Consider the following 22,349-nt stretch of genomic DNA (forward strand, 5'->3'; position numbering starts at 1 on the left):
CATCAAAATGTGAATAGTGGTAAACAGTGAGTTTTTTCCTCTTCTCTGATTTTCTTAAAAATTCTATAAGAAGTATGCACCATTTTTGTGAAAAAATTATTTTAAGTAACATATAGAATTTTATAATGAAATAAATTGTATTATAATAAATAATATAATATTTATTGTAATTATATTAATATAATATTATTTTAAATTAGAATAATAAATAAATTGTATTATTCACAATTTGTCAAAGCATAGGCTATGAAACTGATTTTTTTGTGTATGATCCCAGCTGAGGAGAAAGCATGCAGAGGGAAAAGATACATCTAAAAGTGTCACTGTGGGACCACAGCGTATTTCTGCTTACTTCTTTTTGCTTAAGTATTTTCTAAACTTCTCCATATTGTTGCTTTTTAATAATAAATCATGATGAATGTTTTTCTTTTGCCTCATTTTAAGAAGAATGTGCTAAAGGCCTACTGCTTACTTAAACTTGCAGAAGACCCCAAGCATCTTGCTCATGGCTGAATCTCTGGTGCCTGGACAATGCTCAGCTCATTGTATGCATTCAGTAGTTCTTTATAGAATAAATGAAAGGGTAAATGAGTGAATTAATGAATGAACAGACAGTGTTAACTAAACAGGTGGAAGAGATAAAGCAGGACACTTGGTCTCCAATTTTTATTTGACCCTTTTCTGTCCATTACAGTCTAAACGGGCATAATTCCCATGGATAAGAAGAAATTGAAGCCCAAGATGGGTAGGTAGATTGTATGACATTTCATTTCTTGGCTTGGATGAAGTCCCTTCTAGCAGCCCAGACAACTTACAGTAGATACTGATCATCTTTGTGGATTTGGGGGAGGCAAAGAGGTTGTAGAATATAAGATGAGCATACAGCAATTGACTTTCCAAAGAAGGAATAGGAAAGAAGATGGATTCCATGAACTTGAGAGTGGTCAGCCACCTCTGTTATGGACAAGATTCCATACCTAAGCAATTCTTGGTAAGAAATCCTTTGTTGGCAATTTAAAAAGGAAGTGTTCACTGCAAGTCAGCATGGGTGCCGCTACAGCAAGTGTGGCGGGAGCAACTCCACTTCCTTCTCTGGCAGCAGCAGATATCTGAGGAACAGTGGGCTGGAAAGAGCTGTAAACAAAGGCTCTGATCTCCAGCATTTAATAAAAGTACCTGGAACCAGCTGGGAAAACAATAAAATTCAAGAAGCTAATATACAATCTACTGCAGGCTGACACATTATCGTATTGCCAGTACAAAAACAAAAACAGCAACTTTACCCAAAAAAAATCTCTTGGAGGCTTAATCCACCCCAAGCCCCCTCCCCCACTCCAGCCCTCCTTTTTTGAATAGAGAAGTAGAGTCAGTTAGGCAAGAGGGTGGAGGGTGCATGTTGCTTACAAAAGCATGGAAGGCAGATAACTCAGTGTCACCAGGAACTTAGATTCGAGAACCCAGGAGTTGGCATAGGGACCCAAGTTCTGGTATGAGTCAGCTTCTTTCATCCTTCTGCCCCTGCGTGTCCCACACCTCCCCCACATCTGATGTTCTGCTAACCAAGGGACAAAGGCCACTGTCTGCCACCCGCCCCGTCCTTTGCATACCCAGTCGCCCACAGTCAGCAGGGAGGAGAAGGGCAGCCATCAGAGGCATCCACTACATGCCTCTCCATCTCTCTGAACTTATAAAGAATGGGGAAAGGCACTGATCCCCACTTAGGCTTTTGTTTGTTGGGAGAAATCAGGCAGCTCAGACCCTCTCCATCTACCTACAGGAGGGAGACTGAAGTCTAAGGGGGATGATTCCGTGGTCTTCTCTTCCTTGTTTTCCCTTAAAGCAAATGACAAGTGTTCCTGTTACATCCACCCACCTGTTCTGCAGGATACAGCTACCTTCAGGGCCCACATGGATGAAATGGGATGCAAATTGTTGAGTGACCAGGCCCAAAGGACCTGGACGATGGACCTCACCTCCCTTCTCTCCAGTCACCTGCTCTTCTGTCTATTCCTCAAATGCCCCAACTCCATTCCCCACTCCAGGTCTTTGCCCTTGATGTTCCCCCTCCCAGGACGAACCTCCCCTGATCTCTGCAAGTCCGGCTCCTCCTCAACAAGCCAGTCCCAACTGAAATGACACCCACTCTGAAGAGGCTCCCCTCACTGGCTTGTTAAGCAACCTCCACTCAACCCTCAGGATCTATCACAACACCTTGGTTTATTCTCTTCCTAACTCCATCTCCTACTCCCTTTTTGTCTGATTCCCCACTATAATTTGAGCACCTGCAGAGCAGAAGCCTTGCTTTTTTTGTCTGCCTCTGTATCCCAAGGGCCTAGAAAGTGCCTGGCACACAGGAGAGGTTCAATAAACATGAGTAGAAAAAATTTAATTTTAAAAATAATTTTTAAAATAAATAAAAAATTTTAAAAGTAAAAAACAAGTTGCAAATCTACTGAATGAACTTCAGCCCTAAGGAAGGTCTAAATATGGACATATAAGGAAGATTTCACTCACTTAGATTATGTTACATACACCTTTCAGTAACCATACAAAGCTTTAAAAACTTAATGAAATTACTCAAAAGTTCCCATAGCTTGTAAGCAGTGGACTCCAGGACAAAACAATGCCTCCCTCTGACTAGATCAAAAGTTCCTGCTCTTTCCATTAGAACAGGGCATTAAATTTTTCCTTTTAGTAGGGGTCATTTTCTTTGCAAACACACTGGAACCCTATTATATAAAACTGATAAAAACACAGGTGCTTAAAACCACAATGAGATATCACCCCACACCATTAGAATGGCTACTCTCAAAGATACAGAAAATAACAAATGTTGGTGAGGATGTGGAGAAATTGGATCTGTTGTGCACTGTTGATGGGAATATAAAATGGTACAATGGCTGTGGAACAATGTGGGAGTTGCTGAAAAAATTAAACATAGATTTGCCATATGACCCAGCAATCCCAGTGCTGGGTACACAGGCAAAAAAAAAAAAAAAAAAAAAAAAAAACAGGTCCTTAAAGAGGTATTTGTATGGCCACATTCATAGCAACATTTATTCACAATAGCTAAAATGTGGAAGCTGCCCAAGTGTCCATGCACGGATGGACAAGCAAAATGTGGTATATGCATACGATGGAATATTATTCAGCCTTAGAAAGGAAATTCTGACATATGCTACAAAACAGATGAACCCTGAAGACATTATATTAAGAGAAATAAGCCAGTCACCAAAAGACAAACTCTGTATGATTCCACTTATATACGAGGTACCTAGTATGATTCCACTTACGTACGAGGTACCTAGAGTAGTCCAATTCATAGAGACAGAAAGCAGAGTGGTGATTTCCAGTGGCTGGGGGAGGGGAGAATGAGGAGTTATTGTTTAATGGGATAGAGTTTCAGTTTTGCAAGATGAAAAAAGTTCTGTGGATGGATGGTGGTGATGGTCGCACAATGTATGAATGTACTTAATACCACTGAACTGTACCCTTAAAAATGTTTACGATGGAAAATGTTATGCTATATGTATTTTACCACAATGAAGAAAAATTTAAAAACCACACAGATGCCTGATCTGAATTTGGAGGGAGTGGAGATGGGGACAGTCACCTCTGCCTGACCTCCAGGGGGGTGACCAACACATCCCTGTGTCAGCACTAAAAGTCCCACATCCCAGGAACCCCCTGAGCCCCAGGCAAACGAAGATGGTTGGTACTCTACCTCTCGGTTACTAAGTCATTGTGGTGTCCTTTGCAGGGACCCTGCAGCACAAACTTGAGGGTGACAAGTTACAACTCTATTCTATGGAATACACTGCCCTGCCTCTGGCCCCCCCAGTTCAATCCAGAAGAAACCTGTCCCTCAGTCCTGGCTGAGCAGAGAGCCCCATGCCCCGTCTTGGTTGCTAAGGATCTGATCAAGCCCCCTGTGCTGGGCAGGGGGCAAGGGCTTTAAGCTCAGCCTAGGTGAGGGGTTCCAGTCCAATCCTGGCTGGTGAGGCCCAGCCATCCCAGGATCCTCTCTGGACCCAGCTCCCCACTGCCAACCCCCATCAGGCCTGAGTCTTGTGCTCAGGGTGGACACAGCACTGAACCCTCACATCCCTATCCTGGTGGGCCCTGTAGTTGCTGATCCTGAGACGGTCATCCAGGCCTCTGAGTTCATGGTCCATACCTGAGGCTGGCCTCATCCAGTGGGCTCAACCAGGCTCCCTGGGGAGAGGCAGGAGAGGAGGGCAGTTTCCAACAAAGCCATTGGTCTCTGGGCCTCTCCTACCACCACCTTCAAGATATAAAGCAACTGTGAAACCTGGGGTCGTTCTCTGCCTTCCGCTTTTCTTTAGCTGAATTGACTTAGTTCTCATATTTTAGATACTTCGCTGGTCACAATTCCAAAGAATCAAAACTCCCGTGCAATCTTGGATTTTTCTATCTTGTGACTTCCTGAGCAAGCAACCTCTTATAAATGAGGCTCAGAGCCTAGATTTCAAGGAGCCAGAGAACCCCTGTTCCTGTAGCTGGTTGGCCACCGGAAGGATGAGGGTCAGCCTGGCTACCCTGGCCTTCCTCCTCACTCCTGCTGCCCTCCACTCCGAGGCCAATAAAGGTGAGACCTGTTAGTCTCATTGCTCTGAACAAAAAGAACACTGTGGCTGGAGGGGGTGGGAGAGGGGCTGCAGGGAGAGATGAGGGTGGCCTAGAAAAAGCAACCTGGAAGTTACTGCAAAACAGACAGCATCTTTACCAAGGATATCTCCCCATTTCTGGTTGGGACTCACTTCTGCCTCCCCTTGGGTGGGGAAAACCTGCCTCAATACAGCCTTCCTGGTCTCTGGTCCCCAACTTAGAGAAGCTGATCCAGAGCACTCCAGGCTATCTGCTCAGCTGCTTCCTGGGGACACACAGGAGCCAGGCATGAGCATAAACTGGGAGAGAGGAAACCACCAAGGATGAAACTGTCTTCATGGTTTAATGGGGTTTTATCCTATTTGGATTGGTTGCCAACATTGAAAAACTGGAAACACTTAAAAATCTGTATTGCCCGAGTTTAGAAAATCAAGGACTGACGTGGCTTCCGGGAAGATGGTGGAAGAGTAAGACGCGGAGATCACCTTCCTCCCCACAGATACATCAGAAATACATCTACACGTGGAACAACTCCTACAGAACACCTACTGAACGCTGGCAGAAGACCTCAGACCTCCCAAAAGGCAAGAAACCCCCCCCACGCACCTGGGTAGGGCAAAAGAAAAAAGAATAAACAGAGACAAAAGGATACGGACGGGACCTGCACCAGTGGGAGGGAGCTGTGAAGGAGGAAATGTTCCCACACACTAGGAAGCCCCTTCGCCGGCGGAGATGGCGGGTGGCACAGGGGGAAAGCTTCGGAGCCGCGGAGGAGAGCACAGCAACAGGGGTGCGGAGGGCAAAGCGGAGAGATTCCCGCACAGAGGAACGGGCCGACCGGCACTCACCAGCCCGACAGGCTTGTCTGCTCCCCGCCGGGGCGGGCTGGGCTGGGAGCTGAGGCTTGGGCTTCGGTCGGAGCGCAGGGAGAGGACTGGGGTTGGCAAGGCCTCTGCCGCAGCAGGCCCGCGCCCCGCACTCCGTGCCCCTCCCTCCCCCAGGGTCTGAGTGAGCTGGAGCCTCCGCATCAGCGGCTCCTTTAACCCCGTCCTGTCTGAGCGAAGAACGGACGCCCTCCCATGACCTACACTCAGAGGCGGGGCCAAATCCAAAGCTGAGCCCTTGACACAACCCCACCCATTAGCAGAGAGGCTGCCTAAAATCATAATAAGTGCACAGACACCCCAAAACACACCACCAGATGTGGACCTGCCCACCAGAAAGACAAGATCCAGCCTCATCCACCAGCACACAGGCACTAGTCCCCTCCACCAGGAAGCCTACACAACTCACTGAACCAACTTTAGCCAATGGGGACAGACATCAAAAACAATGGGAACGGGCTTCCCTGGCAGCACAGTGGTTGAGTCCGACTGCCGATGCAGAGGACATGGGTTCGTGCCCTGGTCCGGGAAGATCCCACATGCTGCGGAGCGGCTAGGCCCGTGAGCCATGGCCGCTGAGCCTGCGCATCCGGAGCCTATGCTCCGCAACGGGAGAGGCCACAACAGTGAGAGGCCCACATACCGCAAAAGAAAAAAAAACCACACAAAAAACGGGAACTATGAACCAGCAGCCTGCAAAAAGGAGACCCCAAACACAGTAAGATAAGCAAAATGAGAAGACAGAAAAACACACAGCAGATGAAGAAGCAAGATAAAAACCCACCAGACCTAACAAATGAAGAGGAAATAGGCAGTCTACCTGAAAAAGAATTCAGAATAATGATAGTAAAGATGATCCAAAATCTTGGAAATACAATAGACAAAATGCAAGAAACATTTAACAAGGACCTAGAAGAACTAAAGATGAAACAAACAGTGATGAACAACACAATAAATGTTATGAAAAATACTCTAGATGGGATCAACAGCAGAATAACTGAGGCAGAAGAAAGAGAAAGAAATCTATATTGCCCATTTCTCTCGCAAATATGGAAGACCAAGCAGACCTGAGCCCAAGTTTCCACGAGCTAACCTCCAACTGGAACTGAGGTGGTGATGCTGTCCCCTTAGACAGGGGTGCTGCCCAGGCCTCAGGGGTCCCCACTTCCGGGCCATACCCAGCTGCTCTCTCTGACAGGCCTGTGGGGGCATTTGAGCCTGAGACACCCGTGTCAACTTCCCTCCTCTCCCTATAAGACTTGTCTCATTGTGTATACAGCACAGTCACTCCTGGCATGTAGTAGTCTCTCAATAAATATCAGTAGAATACAGGAAGAGGAAGCAGCAGGTGACTCTGAAAGAGGCAGGGCTGGACCCCAGGTGTCCTGACTCCCAGCTCACTGCCCTAAACAGGCCCGGTTGCCTCTCTGCTGTGGGTTGGAGCTAGGGGAGAAGGTAGCAGAGCCGGGGCCCTGGGAGGAGGTTTCCCAGGAAACCACCCTCCCAAGCTGAGTTGCAACCAAAATCAGAGACAGAAAACACTCCATGCTAGGACTAACATGTGACATCCTGCCAGTTCAAGGGATGATGGCTATTTTCCAGGAACTTTGACTGCAAAAGGGCTTTTTACTGCTCTCCCATAATTTCAGTTCTCATTGTATGACTTCTCATCTGGAAATGGGATAAGTAATAATTTCTCAAACGGTTGTGTGAGGAAGGGAGATAAGTCACATCAGGAACTAAGCCAGGCACCTGGCCTGTAGTAGAGGCTTAGTACAGACTTTCCTCAATTTACAGTGGGGTTACCTCCCGATAAACCCATTGGAAATTGAAAATACCAGAAGTCAAAAAATGCATTTAATACACCTAACCTACCAAACACCACGGCTTAGCCTTGCCCACCTTAAATGTACTCAGGACACTTACCTTAGCCTACAGTTGGGCAAAATCATCCAACACAAAGCGTATTTTATGATAGAATGTTGACTCATGTAATTTTTTTAACACTGCACTGAAATGAACACCAGAATGGTTGTCTGGGTACAGAGTGGTTATAAGTGTGTCGGTGTTGAGTCTGGTGATCCCATGTCCAACTCAGAGCTGCAGCTGTCTTGCCTAGCATCACAAGAGAGGATCTATCACCTATCACCAGCTCAGGACAAGATCACAATCCAAAATTCAAAGTACAGTTTCTACTGAATGTGTATCACTTTCACACCATCGTAAAGTCAAAATATCCTAAATCAGGGACCGTCTGTAAGTGCAAGCTTTTTTTCTTCAGAGAACAGCAAAACAGAATGGAGAAATTAACTGGCTTTACAGTCAGGAAAACATAGATTCAAATTGAATTCATTCATTCATTCAATAAGTATATATATATATATATATATATACACATATATTAAAAGCCTACTCTGTGCCACTCACTCAGGCAACATCCTGGAATGCAGCGGTGGGCAGAAGCAGACACATCTGTTTCTAGGAAGCCTCAGTCTGGAAGCTCCGCATTGGTCAGCTTGTGACCTTCTGTGCCTCATTTAGCCTTGCTGACCCTCAGCTTCCGCGTCTGTTCCACAGGGGTCGTAAGGCCTTTATTGCACAAAACAATCATAAGTATAAAAATCAATTTGCAAAAAAAAAAAAAAATCAATTTGCACAGTACTTGCCCCATTACTGCTATTTGCCATTTTAAGGACAAAGGTTCAGAAAGGGTGAGTGTCCTGCCTGGAGTCACACAGCTCTCAGGAGCAGAAACAAGGACAAATCAAGCTTTCCTGCCTCCTAGCCAAGGCCCTGTTCCTCTGGGCCAAGCAAACTCCCCTCTTCTAGCATCCCCCCCTCCTCCCTGAGACCTGTGAGGGAGGGTCCTCTCAGATGCAGGGCAACAGTCCCACCCTGCTGTGGCCCACCTTGGGCATATACTAGCATTTTCATGTGGGAATTCCTTCTCAGCATTTCTCAGGAAATTATATGTTTTTCTAAATTCCAAGTCCCGAGAAAACTCAGTTGAGCAATTGGGAAAATGGAAAAAAGTATTATAATTCTCCTGAAAGTATAAAGCTTAACACTCAACAGAGAGATGTTACTGACTTAAAGGAATTTGCTGACATCAGGAGCAACAGCAGGAAACACTTGGCACCTGGAGTTCAAGGTTAAGATCAGCATGTGTGGAGATCAGGGCAGGAGCATGTATGGGAGAGGTGGTCTCCATCCAACAGCTTGAGACTGTTGCCATGGTACAAGTTCATAGCTCTGCTGCTAAGAAATGCTAATGAGTTTTTAAAATTAATAAATTTTCACAACTCATATAAGTAGTATTTCAAGAAATAACAAGCTCGGGAAACAAAATATATCCTTAAATGGGCAACTTCAACTGTGTTTCTTGCTAGGAGATGTGGATATTATGTTATTGAATAATAATGTCTGCTGACATTGGCCAGTGTTTGAATAATTGCTAAAGGCTACAGTTCTTTATAAATGCTTTAATAGAAGAAATACAAAGAGAAAATGCATAAATGTCATGGAATACTAGGACATGAAACCAGAAACATTGGCTAACTTTTTTTTTTTGCGGTATGCGGGCCGCTCACTGTGTGGCCTCTTCCGTTGTGGAGCACAGGCTCCAGACGTGCAGGCTCAGCAGCCATGGCTCATGGGCCCAGCCGCTCCGCGGCATGTGGGATCTTCCCAGACCGGGGCACGAACCCGTGTCCCCTGCATTGGCAGGCGGACTCTCAACCACTGCGCCACCAGGGAAGCCCCAGATTTCTAGTTTTGAATGATAACTTTTAAATATTAAATAGTTGTAGCATTTTTTTCCATTTTTAAATGATTTTCATTGGCCCTTTACTTTGTGTTAATGTTCCCTTCTTTTCATGTGTTCTATTATCAACCGTCTATATGTGCTAGAGAACATTCAATGTGTTATTGAGTCTATAATCTTGTCACTACACATAGAAACATCATTTATGAGAAGAAACCAAGATGGCGGAGGAGTAGGAGGATGTGGAGTTCATCTCTCTTCACAAATGCATCAAGAATACATCTACACGTGGAACAATTCTCACAGAATACTGGCTGAACACTAGCAGAAGACCTTGAACACCAGAAAGGACAAGAAAGATGTCCCTACCCACATAACTGGGTAGGATGAAAGAAAGAAGGGAAAAAGAAGAGGAGAGGAAGTGGGATGGGATCTGAGTCCCTGGTAGGGAGATGAAGCAGAGGAGAGGTTCCTGCATCCTGGGAATCTCCCTCACCGACGGGGAAATCAGTTGGGACAGAAGGGGAGCATCTGAGGCTGTTGGAGGAGGGTGAAATGGCCGGTTTGTGGCAGACAGGACAGAGTGAGACGTATGCAAGTGGTCCGTGCCACAGCCCTGTGTGACCCAGACTGGGACATGTGTCTGCCGGTGCACACGGTGGCTGAGAGCTGGAGTGTGGGCCTTCGAGCACAAACCTGGGTGGAAGACTGCTGTTGGATGTGAGGAGACAGCCTGAGGGGATGGGAGGGAGGAAATCCGCAAACAGGAATGCTTGTGGAGGAGACCCAGACTGCCATAGAAGCAAGGCACCACTGTTGAGTGACATGCAGGGGGTGGAACCACCATCACAGCCTCTCTCTCCCCACATGCCAGCCCTCTGCCCCGCCAGGCACTAGGAAAAGCCCCCACCAGGGCTGACCTTCTCATGCCAGCTGCCAGGTGCTAAGAAAGGCTCCCACTAGGGCCGGATCTCTCGTGCCCATGGCTGCCAGCTTTCCTGCGCACCTGTCACCGCTGGGGCCCCCATAACCCAGGCAGTCGTGCCACCTCCATGTCCTGTACTCACCAGGGCAGACCCAATTGCTCCAGGGCAGCCTCAGGAGCAGACTCCTGTTTCGGTAACAATGGGGTGATTAAGAAGAACAAACATCTTTCCATGCAGCTGCACAAAACACAGATTAAATCACCGGCGATTGGCTTGGTAAACCCTGTATCTATGGCATATCTGAACGTATGAGTGTTCCCACAAATGAAACCCATCTAGCTCCAGCAGCTGTGAACTTTCAGGACTAGTACATTCAGGAGTTATGACAGGTCAGAGTCTGAGCTGCCCCCACAGTGCCCACAGAGGGACCAGAGACCTACCTACAGGTTTTGGATGGCCTCCTGGGGGAGAAGAAGTTGGCTGTGACTCACGGTAGAGGCAAGGACACTGAGAGCTGAGACCCCAGGAAAAATATAATTATTACTATTTTTTCATATTTTGTTTTGTTCTGTTGCTGTTTTTATTATTATTTGTTTTTATTTTTGTTTAGTTTTTTTTTATATTTCTATTTCTATGTTACTTTTTTGTTGTTCTGTGTTTTTTCCTTGTTTTTCTTTTTCCTTTTTTTAGCTTGCTTTTTTTCTTTGTTCTTTTCTTATCACTTTTTATCATTTTTGTGTTTGTTTTCTTTTGTTTTTTCCTTCAGTTTGCATTCTGCTTTTGTTTTCCATTTTATTTCTTGTGTTTCTTAGTTTTGTTTTTAATTGTTCGATTTCATTTTGTGATTCTTTTGTTTGTCTGGTTGTTCTCTTGTTTTTTGTTTTCTCTGTTTTTGTTTCTGTTCCTTATTTTGTATGTGTGTGTTTTGTTTGTTTGTTTTTATTTGTATGGTTTTGCTTTTACCATTTCTGTGGGGTTTTGTCTGTTTGTTTGTTTTTAATTATTGCTGTTGTTGTATGCTCGTTTTTGTCTTTGCTATTTGTCTTGGGTTTCGTTTGTCTGTTTGTTTTTATTTGTTTTCTTCCCACCCTTCTTTTTCTTTTATTTTTTTCCCCCTTTTTTGCTGAGCCATGTGACTTGCAGGGTCTTGGTTCCCAGGCCAGAGGTCAGGCCTGAGCCTCTGGGGTGGGAGCACCGAGTCCAGACGCTGGAATGCCAGAGAATTCCCAGCCCCAGGGAATGTTAGCTGGCGAGAGCTCTCCCGGAGGTCTCCATCTCAACTCCAAGACCCAGTTCCACCCGCCTGCAGGCTCCAGTGCTGAATGGCCCATGCCAAACAACAAGCAAGACAGCAACACAAACCCACACATCATCAGACAGTCTGCCTAAAGTCAGACTAAGCCCACAGACACCCCAATACTCACCACCTGATGCAGCCCTGCCCAGCAAAGGGAAAAGATCCAGCTTCACCCACCAGAATGCAGATACCAGTCCCTCCCACCAGTAAGCCTAGGCAAGCCACTAAACCAACCTCACCCACTGGGGGTAGACACAGAAGCAAGAGGAACTATGACCCTACAGTCTGCAGAAAGGAGACCTCAAACACAGTAAGTTAGACAAAATGAGAAGACAGAGAAATATGCTGCAGATAAAGGAGCAAGGTAAAAACCAATAAGACCAAATAAATGAAGAGGAAATAGGCAATCTACCTGAAAAAGAATTCAGAGTAATTATAGTAAAGATGATGCAAAATCTTGGAAATAGAATGGAGAAAATACAAGAAACATTTAACAAGGACCTAGAAGAACTAAAGAACAAACAAACAGTGTTGAACAGCACAATAACTGAAATTAAAAATGTACTAGAAGGAATCAGTAGCAGAATAACTGAGGCAGAAGAACGGATAAGTGAGCTGGAAGAATGAATGGTGGAAATAACTGCCGCAGAGCAGAATAAAGAAAAAAAGAATGAAAAGAATTGAGGACAACCTCAGAGACCTCTGGGACAACATTAAACGCACAAACATTCAAATTATAGGGGTCTCAGAAGAAGAGAAGGAGAAAGGGTCTGAGAAAATATCTGAAGAGATTATATTTGAAAACTTCCCTAACATGGTAAAGGAAATAGTCAATCAACTCCAGGAAGAGAGCCCCATATGGTATAAACCTAGGAGAAACATATCAAGACACATACTAATCAAACTAATCAAAATTAAATACAAAGAAAAAATATTAAAAACAGCAAGAGAAAAGCAACAAATAACATACAAGGGAATCCCCATAAAGTTACCAGCTGATTTTTCAGCAGAAACTCCGCAGGCCAGAAGGGAGTGGTAGGATATATTTAAAGTGATGAAAGGGAAAAACCTACAACCAAGATTACTCTACCCAGCATGGCTCTCATTCAGATTTGATGGAGAAATCAAAAACTTTACAGACAAGGAAAGCTAAGAGAAATCAGCACCACAAAGCCAGCTTTGCAACAAATGCTAAAGGAACTTCTCTAGGCAGGAAAAACAAGAGAAGAAAAAGACCTACAAAAATAAACCCAAAACAATTAAGAAAATGGTAATAGGAAAATACATATCAATAATTACCTTAAATGTAAATGGATTAAATGCGTCAACCAAAAGACATGGACTGACTGAATGGATACAAAAATAAGACCCATATATATGTTGTCTACAAGAGACCCACTTCAGACCTAGGGACACATACAGACTGAAAGTAAGAGGTTGGAAAAAGATACTCCATGCAAATGGAAATCAAAAGAAACCTGGAGTAGCAATACTCATATCAGACAAAATAGACTTTAAAATAGACTGTTACAAGAGACAAGGAAGGACACTACATAATGATCAAGGGATCAATCCAAGAAGAAGGTAAGATAATTGTAAATATTTATGCACCCAACATAGCAGCACCTCAATACGTAAGGCAAATGCAAACATCCATAAAAGGGGAAATCAACAATAACACAGTAATAGGGCGGGACTTTAACACTCCACTTACATCAATGGATAGAGCATCCAGACAGAAAATTAATAAGGGAAACTCAATCCTTAAATGACACACTAGACCAGATAGACCTAATTGATATTTATAGGACATTCCATCTGAAAGCAGCAGAATACACTTTCTTCTCAAGTGCACACAGAGCATTCTCCAGGATAGATCACATCTTGGGTCACAAATCAGGCCTCAGAAAATTTAAGAAAATTGAAATCGTATCCAGTATCTTTTTCTACCACAACGCTAAGAGATTAGAAATCAATTACCGGGAAAAAAAAAACCTGTAAAAATCACAAACACATGGAGGCTAAACAGTATGCTACTAAATAACCAAGAGATCACTGAAGAAATCAGAGGAAATCAAAAAAGACCTAGAAAAAAATGACAATGAAAACACAAAAACACAAAACTTATGGGATGCAGCAAAAGCAGTACTAAGAGGGAACTTTATAGCAATATAATTCTACCTCAGGAAACAAACAAACAAAAAATCTCAAAAAAACAACCGAACCTTACACCTAAAGCAACTAGAGAAAGAAATACAAACAAAACCCAAAGTTAATAGAAGGAAAGAAATCATAAAGATCAGAGCAGAAATAAATGAAATAGAAACAAACAAACAAAAACAATAGCAAAGATCAATAAAACTAAAAGCTGGCTCTTTAGGACTGAGCCAGGAAGAAATAGAAAATGTGAAGAGACCAAACTCAAGTAATGAAATTGAAACTGTCATTAAAAATCTTTCAACAAACAAAAATCCAGGGCCAGATGGCTTCACAGGTGAATTCTATCAAACATTTAGAGAAGAGCTAACACTTACCCTTCTCAAATTCTTCCAAAAAATTGCAGAGGGAGGAACACTCCCAAACTCATTCTTCAAGGCCACTATCACCCTGATACCAAACCAGACAAAGATATCACAAAAAAAGAAAATTACAGGCCAATATCACTGATGAGCATAGACCCAAAAATCCTCAACAAAATACTAGCAAACCAAATCCAACAACACACTAAAAGGATCATACACCATGATCAAGTGGGATTTAGCTCAGGGATGCAAGGATTCTTCAATATAGCAAACTGAAGAATAAAAACCATATGACCATCTCAATAGATGCAGAAAAAGCTTTCAAGAAAATTCAACACGAATTTATGACAAAAACTCTCCAGAAAGGGACATAGAGGGAACCTACCTCAACATAATAAAGGCTGTATATGACAAACCCACAGCAAACATTATTCTCAATGGTGAAAAGTGAAAACATTTCCTCTAAAATCAGGAACAAAACAAGGATGTCCACTCTTGCCACTCTTATTTGCAATAGTATTGGAAGTCCTAGCCACAGCAATCAGAGAAGAAAAAGAAATAAAAGGAATCTAAATTGGAAAAGAAGAAGTAAAACTGTCACTGTTTGGAGATGACATGATAATATACACAGAAAATCCTAAAGATGCCACCAGAAAACTACTAGAGCTAATCAATGAATTTGGTAAAGTTGCAGGATACAAAATTAATGCACAGAAATCTCTTGCATTCCTATGCACTAACAACGAAAGATCAGAAAGAGAAATTAAGGAAACAATGCCATTCATTCACCACTGCAACAAAATGAATAAAATACCTAGGAATAAACCTATCTGAGAAGGCAAAAGACCTGTACACAGAAAACTATAAGATACTGATGAAAGAAATCAAAGATAACACAAACAGATGGAGAGATATACCATGTTCTGGGATTGGAAGAATCAACATTGTGAAAATGACTATACTACCCAAAGCAATCTACAGAGTCAATGCAATCCCTATCAAATTATCAATGGCATTTTTCACAGAACTAGAACAAAAATTTTACAATTTGTATGGAAACACAAAAGACCTCGAATAACAAAAGCAATCTTGAGGGAAAAAAACGGAGCTGGAGGAATCAGGCTCTCTGACTTCACACTATACTACAGGGCTACAGTAATCAGGACAGTATGGTACTGGCACAAAAACAGAAATAAAGATCAACAGAACAAGAAAGAAAGCCCAGAGGTAAACCCACACACCTATGGTCACTTAATCTATGATAAAGGAGGCCAGAATATACAGCCTCTTCAATAAGTGGTGCTGGGAAAACTGGACAGCTACATGTAAAAGAATAAAATTAGAATACTCCCTAACACCATACACAAAAATAAACTCAAAATGGATTAAAGACCTAAATGTAAGGCCAGACACTATAAAACTCTTAGAGGAAAACATAGGCAGAACACTCTTTGACATAAATCGCAGCAAGATCTTTTTTGACTCACCTCCTAGAGTAATGAGAATAAAAACAAAAATAAACAAATGGGACCTAATTAAACTGAAAAGCTTTTGCACAGCAAAGGAAACCATAAACGAGACAAAAAGACAGGGACATCCCTGGTGGTCCAGTGGTTAAGAATCTGCCTTCCAATGCAGGGGACACAGGTTCGATCCATAGTTGGGGACTAAGATGCCACATGCCGCAGGGTAACTAAGCCCAAGCACTGCAACTACTGAGCCCATGCGCTCTAGAGCCCATGTGCCACAACTAGACAGCCCACACACCGCAACTGAGCCCACAGGCTACAAAGAAGATCCCACGTGCTGCAACGAAGATCCTGCCACAACTGAGACCCAATGCAGCCAAATAAATAAATGAATAAATTAAAAAAAAAAAAAGACGAAAAGACAACCCTCAGAATGGAAGAAAATATTTGCAAATGAAGCAACTGATAGGGATTAATCTCCAAAATGTACAAACAGCTTATGCAGCTCAATATTAAAAAAACAAACAACCCGGAATTCCCTGGTGGCACAGTGGTTAAGAATCTGCCTGCCAATGCAGGAGACACAGGTTTGATCCCCGGTCCGGGAAAATCCCACATGCTGTGGAGTAACTAAGCCCATGCGCCGCAACTACTGAGCCTGCGCTCCAGAGCCTTTGAGCCACAACTACTGAAGCCCACACGCCCTAGAGCTCATGCACTTCAACTACTGAAGCCTGAGCACTCTAGGGCCCCTGCTGTGCAACAAGAGAAGCCACCGCAAATAAGAAGCCTGCACACCGCAACAAAGAGTAGCCCCTGCTCACCACAACTAGAGAAAGCCCACGTACAGCAATGAAACCCAACACAGCCAAAAAACAAATAAACAAACAGCCCAATCAAAAAATGGGTGGAAGACCTAAATAGAAATTTCTCCAAAGACATACAGATGGCCAACAAACACATGAAAAGATGCTCAACATCACTAATTATTAGAGTAATGCAAATCAAAACTACAATGAAGACTCACCTCACACCAGTCAGAATGGCCATCATCAAAAAAATCTACAAACAATAAATGCTGGAGAGGGTGTGGAGAAAAGGGAACCCTCTTGCACTGTTGGTGGGAATGTAAATTGATACAGCCACTGTGGAGAACAGTAAGGAGGTCCCTTAAAAAACTACAAATAGAACTACCATATGACCTAGCAATCCCACTACTGGGCATATACCCTGAGAAAAAAATAATTCAAAAAGAGTCATGTACCACAATGTTCACTGCAGCTCTATATACAATAGCCAGTACATGGAAGCAACTTAAGTGTCCATTGACAGATGAATGGATAAAGAAGATGTGACATATATATACAATGGAATATTACTCAACCATAAAAAGAAATGAAATTGAGTTATTTGTAGCAAGCTAGATGGACCTAGAGACTGTCATACAGAGTGAAGTAAGTCAGAAAGAGAAAAACAAATACCGTATGCTAACACATATATATGGAATCTAAAAAAAAAAAAAAGGTTCTGAAGAACCTAGGGGCAGGACAGGAATAAAGATGCAGACGTAGAGAATGGACTTGAGGACATGGGGAGGGGGAAGGGGAAGCTGGGACAAAGTGAGAAAGTGGCATGGACATATATACACTACCAAACGTAAAATAGCTAGCTAGTGGGAAGCAGCCGCATGGCACAGGGAGATCAGCTTGGTGCTTTGTGTCCACCTAGAGGGGTGGGATAGGGAGGGTGGGAGGGAGAGGCAAGAGGGAGGAGATATGGGGATATATGTATACGTATAGCTGATTCACTTTGTTATAAAGCAGAAACTAACACACCATTGTAAAGCAATTATACTCCAATAAAGATGTTAAAAAAAGAAAGAAAGGAAACAATTGCACTTACAATAGCCTCAAAAAGAATAAAATACTTAGGAATAAATTTAACAAAACAAATGCAAGACTTGTACACTGAAAACTACAAAACATCATTGAAAGAAATTAGAAATAAGCTGAATAAATGGAAAGATATCCCATGTTCACGGATTGGAAGATTTAATATTGTTAAGTTAGTAATACTCCCCAAATTCATCTATAGATTCAGTGTGATTGCTATCGAAATCTGAGGCAGTTATATTGCAGAAAATAACAAGTTGATCATAAAATTTGTATGGAAATACAAGAGACCAAGAATAGCAAAAGAAAAAAAAATCTTGAAAAAGAAAAACAAAGTTGGAGCATTCACAATTCTTGACTTCAAAACAAACTACAAAGCTAATCAAGACAGTATGGTACTGGTATTAGGATAAACATACAGATAAATAAAATGGAATTGAGAGCCTAGAAATAAACCCTTACATTTATGGCCAAATGATTATTGACGAGGGTGCTATTAAAAGATAAACTGAGTCATATTAAACATTTTAGGAGTTATTTGAGCAAAAATCAATTAGAAGTGGGCAGCATCAAACCACAAGTGGTTAGCAGTGCTCCACCAACAGGAACTGGGGGAAAGGCTTTTATAGAGAAAAGGCAAAAGCAAAACAAGGAAATTATTTGATTGGCTCTAGCTTAAGCCATTGCCTTATTTGGGAAACCCTAGTTGGCTGTTTGTGATTGGTTTTCCTTAAGTTTCAATTTCTTAACCTTGAAGCACTTATAGGCTTAGATTTGGTTTGCTTATATAGGCAGCTAAGATATTAGAACTACCTCAGTCTAATGGCCTCCTTCTTTAATTCATTTACAGTGCCAGATCAACTCGATGGGGAAAGAATAGTCTTGTCAACAAATAGTGTTGGACCAACCGTATACCCATATGCAAAAGAATGAGGCTGGACCTTTCCTTATACCACACATGAAAAGTAACTTAATGGAGAATGCAAACAACATACACATTTATTAGTAATGAGGAAAGCTGAAATAAATTTACAAATAGATGCAAATTTGGTCAATATACACAGGGCAATAATCAATGGTATTCCACCAGACAAAATTCATTTGCAGTTCTGTAGATAAGGATTATATGCGTGGCTATAAGTTTTCTACAATTTACTAGGTCCTAAAACAATGCAAAGACAATGAAAGGTACAAGCCCTTTCAAAATCAGATCATCCAGAAGAGGACCCTAGAGAAGACACCCAGCAACCTTTTATTTTTTTTGGAAGAAGGCAGTTCATTTCAAACTCCTTCAGTTTTTCTCAACGTTCTTCTTGGAGTGCTTTTCCTCCTGTTCTGTCCCTAGCACTCTCACTATGCAGATCGTAGCCAAAATGGCAATACCTAGGAGGGAACTCCCTTGCCCCCAAACCCAATTTAGGATTTCCTATTCTCTTATAGACCATCCTGGGCTTTTTCTTCAGATCACTTATCACATTTTATAATTTGACACTATTTGTGTGGTTATTTCTTCACTATCTGGCTGCCATGAGAACACATCTCCATTTTGCTTACCACTATTCCTAACTGTCTTGCCCAGGGCTTTCGTAGGCTCTCAGTAACCACTTGTTAGTCAGCTGGTCAATCAATCCACAAATAAATCAACTGATGGTAAATGCTACCCCAGCACCTGGTTGTCAACCTCATTTGTGAATCAGAATTTTGAGAGAAAAAAATAGGTTTTCAGTTTGGGTTTCACCCTAAATTCCGCCTAATGGAAAGTTGAATATCTGACTCATAAGAAAAGATCAAGAGCTTATATACTTTTCTTGAAGATTTTGATTTGATACATTTAACTTTATTATTAGCAGAGGACAGAAGGTTGATTTTCCTAGGGCTTTGTTTTTTTGGGTTTTTTTTGGGGGGGGGGTTGGGTCTTTTTCTCTGTGGGACATTTTAGGCCAAGTTATTTATATAGGGAGAGACAAGGCTATTGATGAGGCTAAAATCAGTCTTAAAAACTACACAATTATTCAGAGCAGCTTTACTTGTAATAACCCAAAACTGGAAATAGTCCAAATGTCCTTCAATGGGTGAATGCTTAAATAGACTAGTACATCCATACCGTGGAATACTACCAGCCACAGCCATAAAAGAAACAAATAATTAATACACACAACAACTTGGATGGAGCTCAAAGGCTTTACGCTAAGAGGAAAAAAAAGCCAATAACCCCACAGAGCAACAGCTCTTAGGGGTGTACACAGCCCTCGTCCACAGAGAGCCTCTCAGGGAGAAATGAACCACAGCAGCCAGTGGGCTGCACTCAGAGCAGTTTGGCTGGTGAGCTCATGAGCCCTGGTTGTTAACCCTTTGCACTGACCGGCTGTTCTAAAGGGTTTAACCCTAAGGCTTGGACAAAGGGAAGCCAAGGGGTAGATGATCATGAACAAGCCCTTGTGGGGTCAGGATAGGTGGAAAGACATTTGGGTTCACCTGCAAGACCTGAGGCAGTCCTCACTGTTTCCATGTTCCAACTCAGAAGGCACTGACACCCCCTGGCAATCAGGAAGCTGATGCCCTAGCCTGGGGTCCTGGTCTGGCCTGTCCTGCCCCCAGTCCATCTCCTCACACCTGACAGTGCTGCCTCCCCTGGCCAAGATGAATGGTGCGCACAACCAGGTCAAGTTCCTAAAGCTGCCACCTCCCTCTCCTCGACGGACGCCGGGGACACACGTTCTGTTTCCCACCAGTACCATCATTTGGCCGCCATCTTCGTCCCCTCCATCAGCCTGGAGGACACTGTAGCACACACGGAGGCCCTTATTAAATCCCCCAGCAAGCCCTGAATGAAGGCCAACAAAGGCTGTCCTTACTGAACACTGACATGTCTCTAATGAGAAAAGCTGTCTCCCAACATAGGATGGCTTTGGACATCATCACTGCCTCGCCAGGAGGCACCTGTGCCATTAGCCAAGCAGAATGTTGTGTGTTCATACCTGGTGAGTCTTCTGTCTGCTACTGTGTTGTCTTTATTAAATCACATGAGGACACAGTCACGCTCTGAGTGACCCCACCCCCAAAATCAGTGGTTCCGAACAGTGGGCTCTTGGTGGGAAAAGCTGCCACTGATTTGGGGAATTATTGTCTTAACCTGTGCTTCTCTTGCATGTGCCTGTATCGTTGCTGAGGCATCTGCCTCCAATGTAGCCTGATAGCAGCCAAGAAGGATCCACTTCCGTGCTAGTGAAACCCTTTGGTTTGGTTCTCAGGACCCTTGAGGAAGAAGGGGGGAATGTGAGATTGTCAGAGCTGGTCATGGTCACTAGGGGTGGAGTGTAGGGGGAGGTCCTTGAGAGGATTTGACCTTGAGTTTGACCTGCAAGCTGGACCTGGGTGATCAGAGGCTGCTCACCCCCTTCCTCTGTCCTTGGAATGTGCATTCAGCTTCACTTCCTTGCTCCCAGAAGCTCCCCAAGGATGCAGCCTTGAGAGACTAAGGTGGTGTTAAGACCATCTGCATGGTGCCTGTGCCTGAGCCCAGTTACGGCCTCTATAGAAACTTCTAAGATTCTGGCCGGGCAGGTACAGAGATCTACTATCTTGCAGCGTCCAAGACGAGCCTCATGCATACATTCTCTCGCTTTTTATTGAGTTTTATTTTATTTTATTGGTCACCCCTCCTGGTATGCGGGATCCTAGTTGCCTGACAAGGGATGAACCTGCGCCCCTTGCAGTGGAAGCCCGGAGTCCTAACCACTGGACCGCCAGGGAAGTCCCTCCCTTGCTTTTTAAACCTGCCATCAACCAATCTGGAGCAGCCGCCTCTCTCTTCATTCTCTCCCTGCCCTCCAAGTATAGGCGCCAGTTTCAGATTACACCCTGGAGGCTCCAGAGAAGTTTGCAACCCAGCAGAAACACATAACGTTATTTTACTCATCTGTCAAATGATGAAAATAAAACAATTTAGTAACGAATCCCCACCTTCAATACCTTCAATGGGAATTCAGGGATTTAAAAATTACAAAGTACCTTCTTTGTGAATCTGTATCAAGGTGGTATCATGCCGGTATGAGTAGTATTTACCATCTTTTTTGACATGTCTTTGGGGAGAGGAAGGAGGTTGCCCAATCTGAAAAAGGGAAAAATCAGGAAATGAGCAAAGTCTGCCTCTATTGTCCTCAGCTTTCTCCTTTAGGCCCTTTTAGGGCATCTCCACAGCCCTAACCCTTAGTTGCCCAGTGCCTTTAATTTTTTTCTCACTCAGAGGCCATCCTGAAATCAGGTCTCTGAGCCTCTTTTCATACTAAAGTGGGAGTAACTAACCAGAGCATTTTAACAGGGGTTGAAAGGCCAAACCAAAAGTCAGGAATCATCCACAAAGTGAGAACGAACATCTGGTAGCTTCCAGGCTTTGGGGCCACGTGAGCCTTCCAGGAAGGATGGAAGGGAGGGCAGGGGAGAATGGGGTGGGAACTCTTGGGCACAGGGAAAGGTCTGATGTTGCAGGGCCAACAGGTAGATTGGGCTTAGCAAGGGAAGAAGGCATCCAGGGGTGCTAACAAAACCCGAGATTTGTAATCCTACAGACAGCCCATTGCCACCTGGCCCACCAGGCAGGGGAGACACCTGGTCACAGGAGGGAGAAAAAGGGCTTAGATTTGCAGAGCACCTACTCTGTGCCAGGTATTGTGTGAGGTGCTCTATGGATGACACCTCAGTTGACACCCCCGCCCCAACCCTTGACATAGGTTCCCATTTCTGGATGAGGGTACTGAGACCCAGTGAGGCTAGGTCTCTTTTTTTTTTTTTGCGGTACGCGGGCCTCTCACTGTCGTGGCCTCTCCCGTTGCGGAGCACAGGCTCCGGACGCGCAGGCTCAGCGGCCATGGCTCACGGGCCCAGCCGCTCCGCAGCATGTGGGCTCTTCCTGGACCGGGGCATGAACCTGAGGCTAGGTCTTTGAAGTAATGTGTCTTATTGGACAA

At 43.6% G+C, this 22,349-nt stretch overlaps 1 protein-coding gene across 1 annotated transcript in view; it reads right to left on the bottom strand.

Moving 5' to 3' along the window:
* The window catches only part of LOC112408082 (C-C motif chemokine 4), an 82,733-nt gene extending 61,144 nt beyond the window's left edge, over nucleotides 1-21,589 (bottom strand). The window contains exon 1 of the mRNA XM_024757626.1: nucleotides 21,394-21,589. The gene's annotated coding sequence lies outside the window, so the exon portion shown is untranslated. The remainder of the gene's footprint in view (nucleotides 1-21,393) is intronic.
* Between the last annotated feature and the right edge of the window lie 760 nt (nucleotides 21,590-22,349).

Source organism: Neophocaena asiaeorientalis, unplaced genomic scaffold (assembly GCF_003031525.2).
Source record: "Neophocaena asiaeorientalis asiaeorientalis breed wild unplaced genomic scaffold, Neophocaena_asiaeorientalis_V1.1 scaffold327, whole genome shotgun sequence".
NCBI classification, from domain to species: domain Eukaryota; kingdom Metazoa; phylum Chordata; class Mammalia; order Artiodactyla; family Phocoenidae; genus Neophocaena; species Neophocaena asiaeorientalis.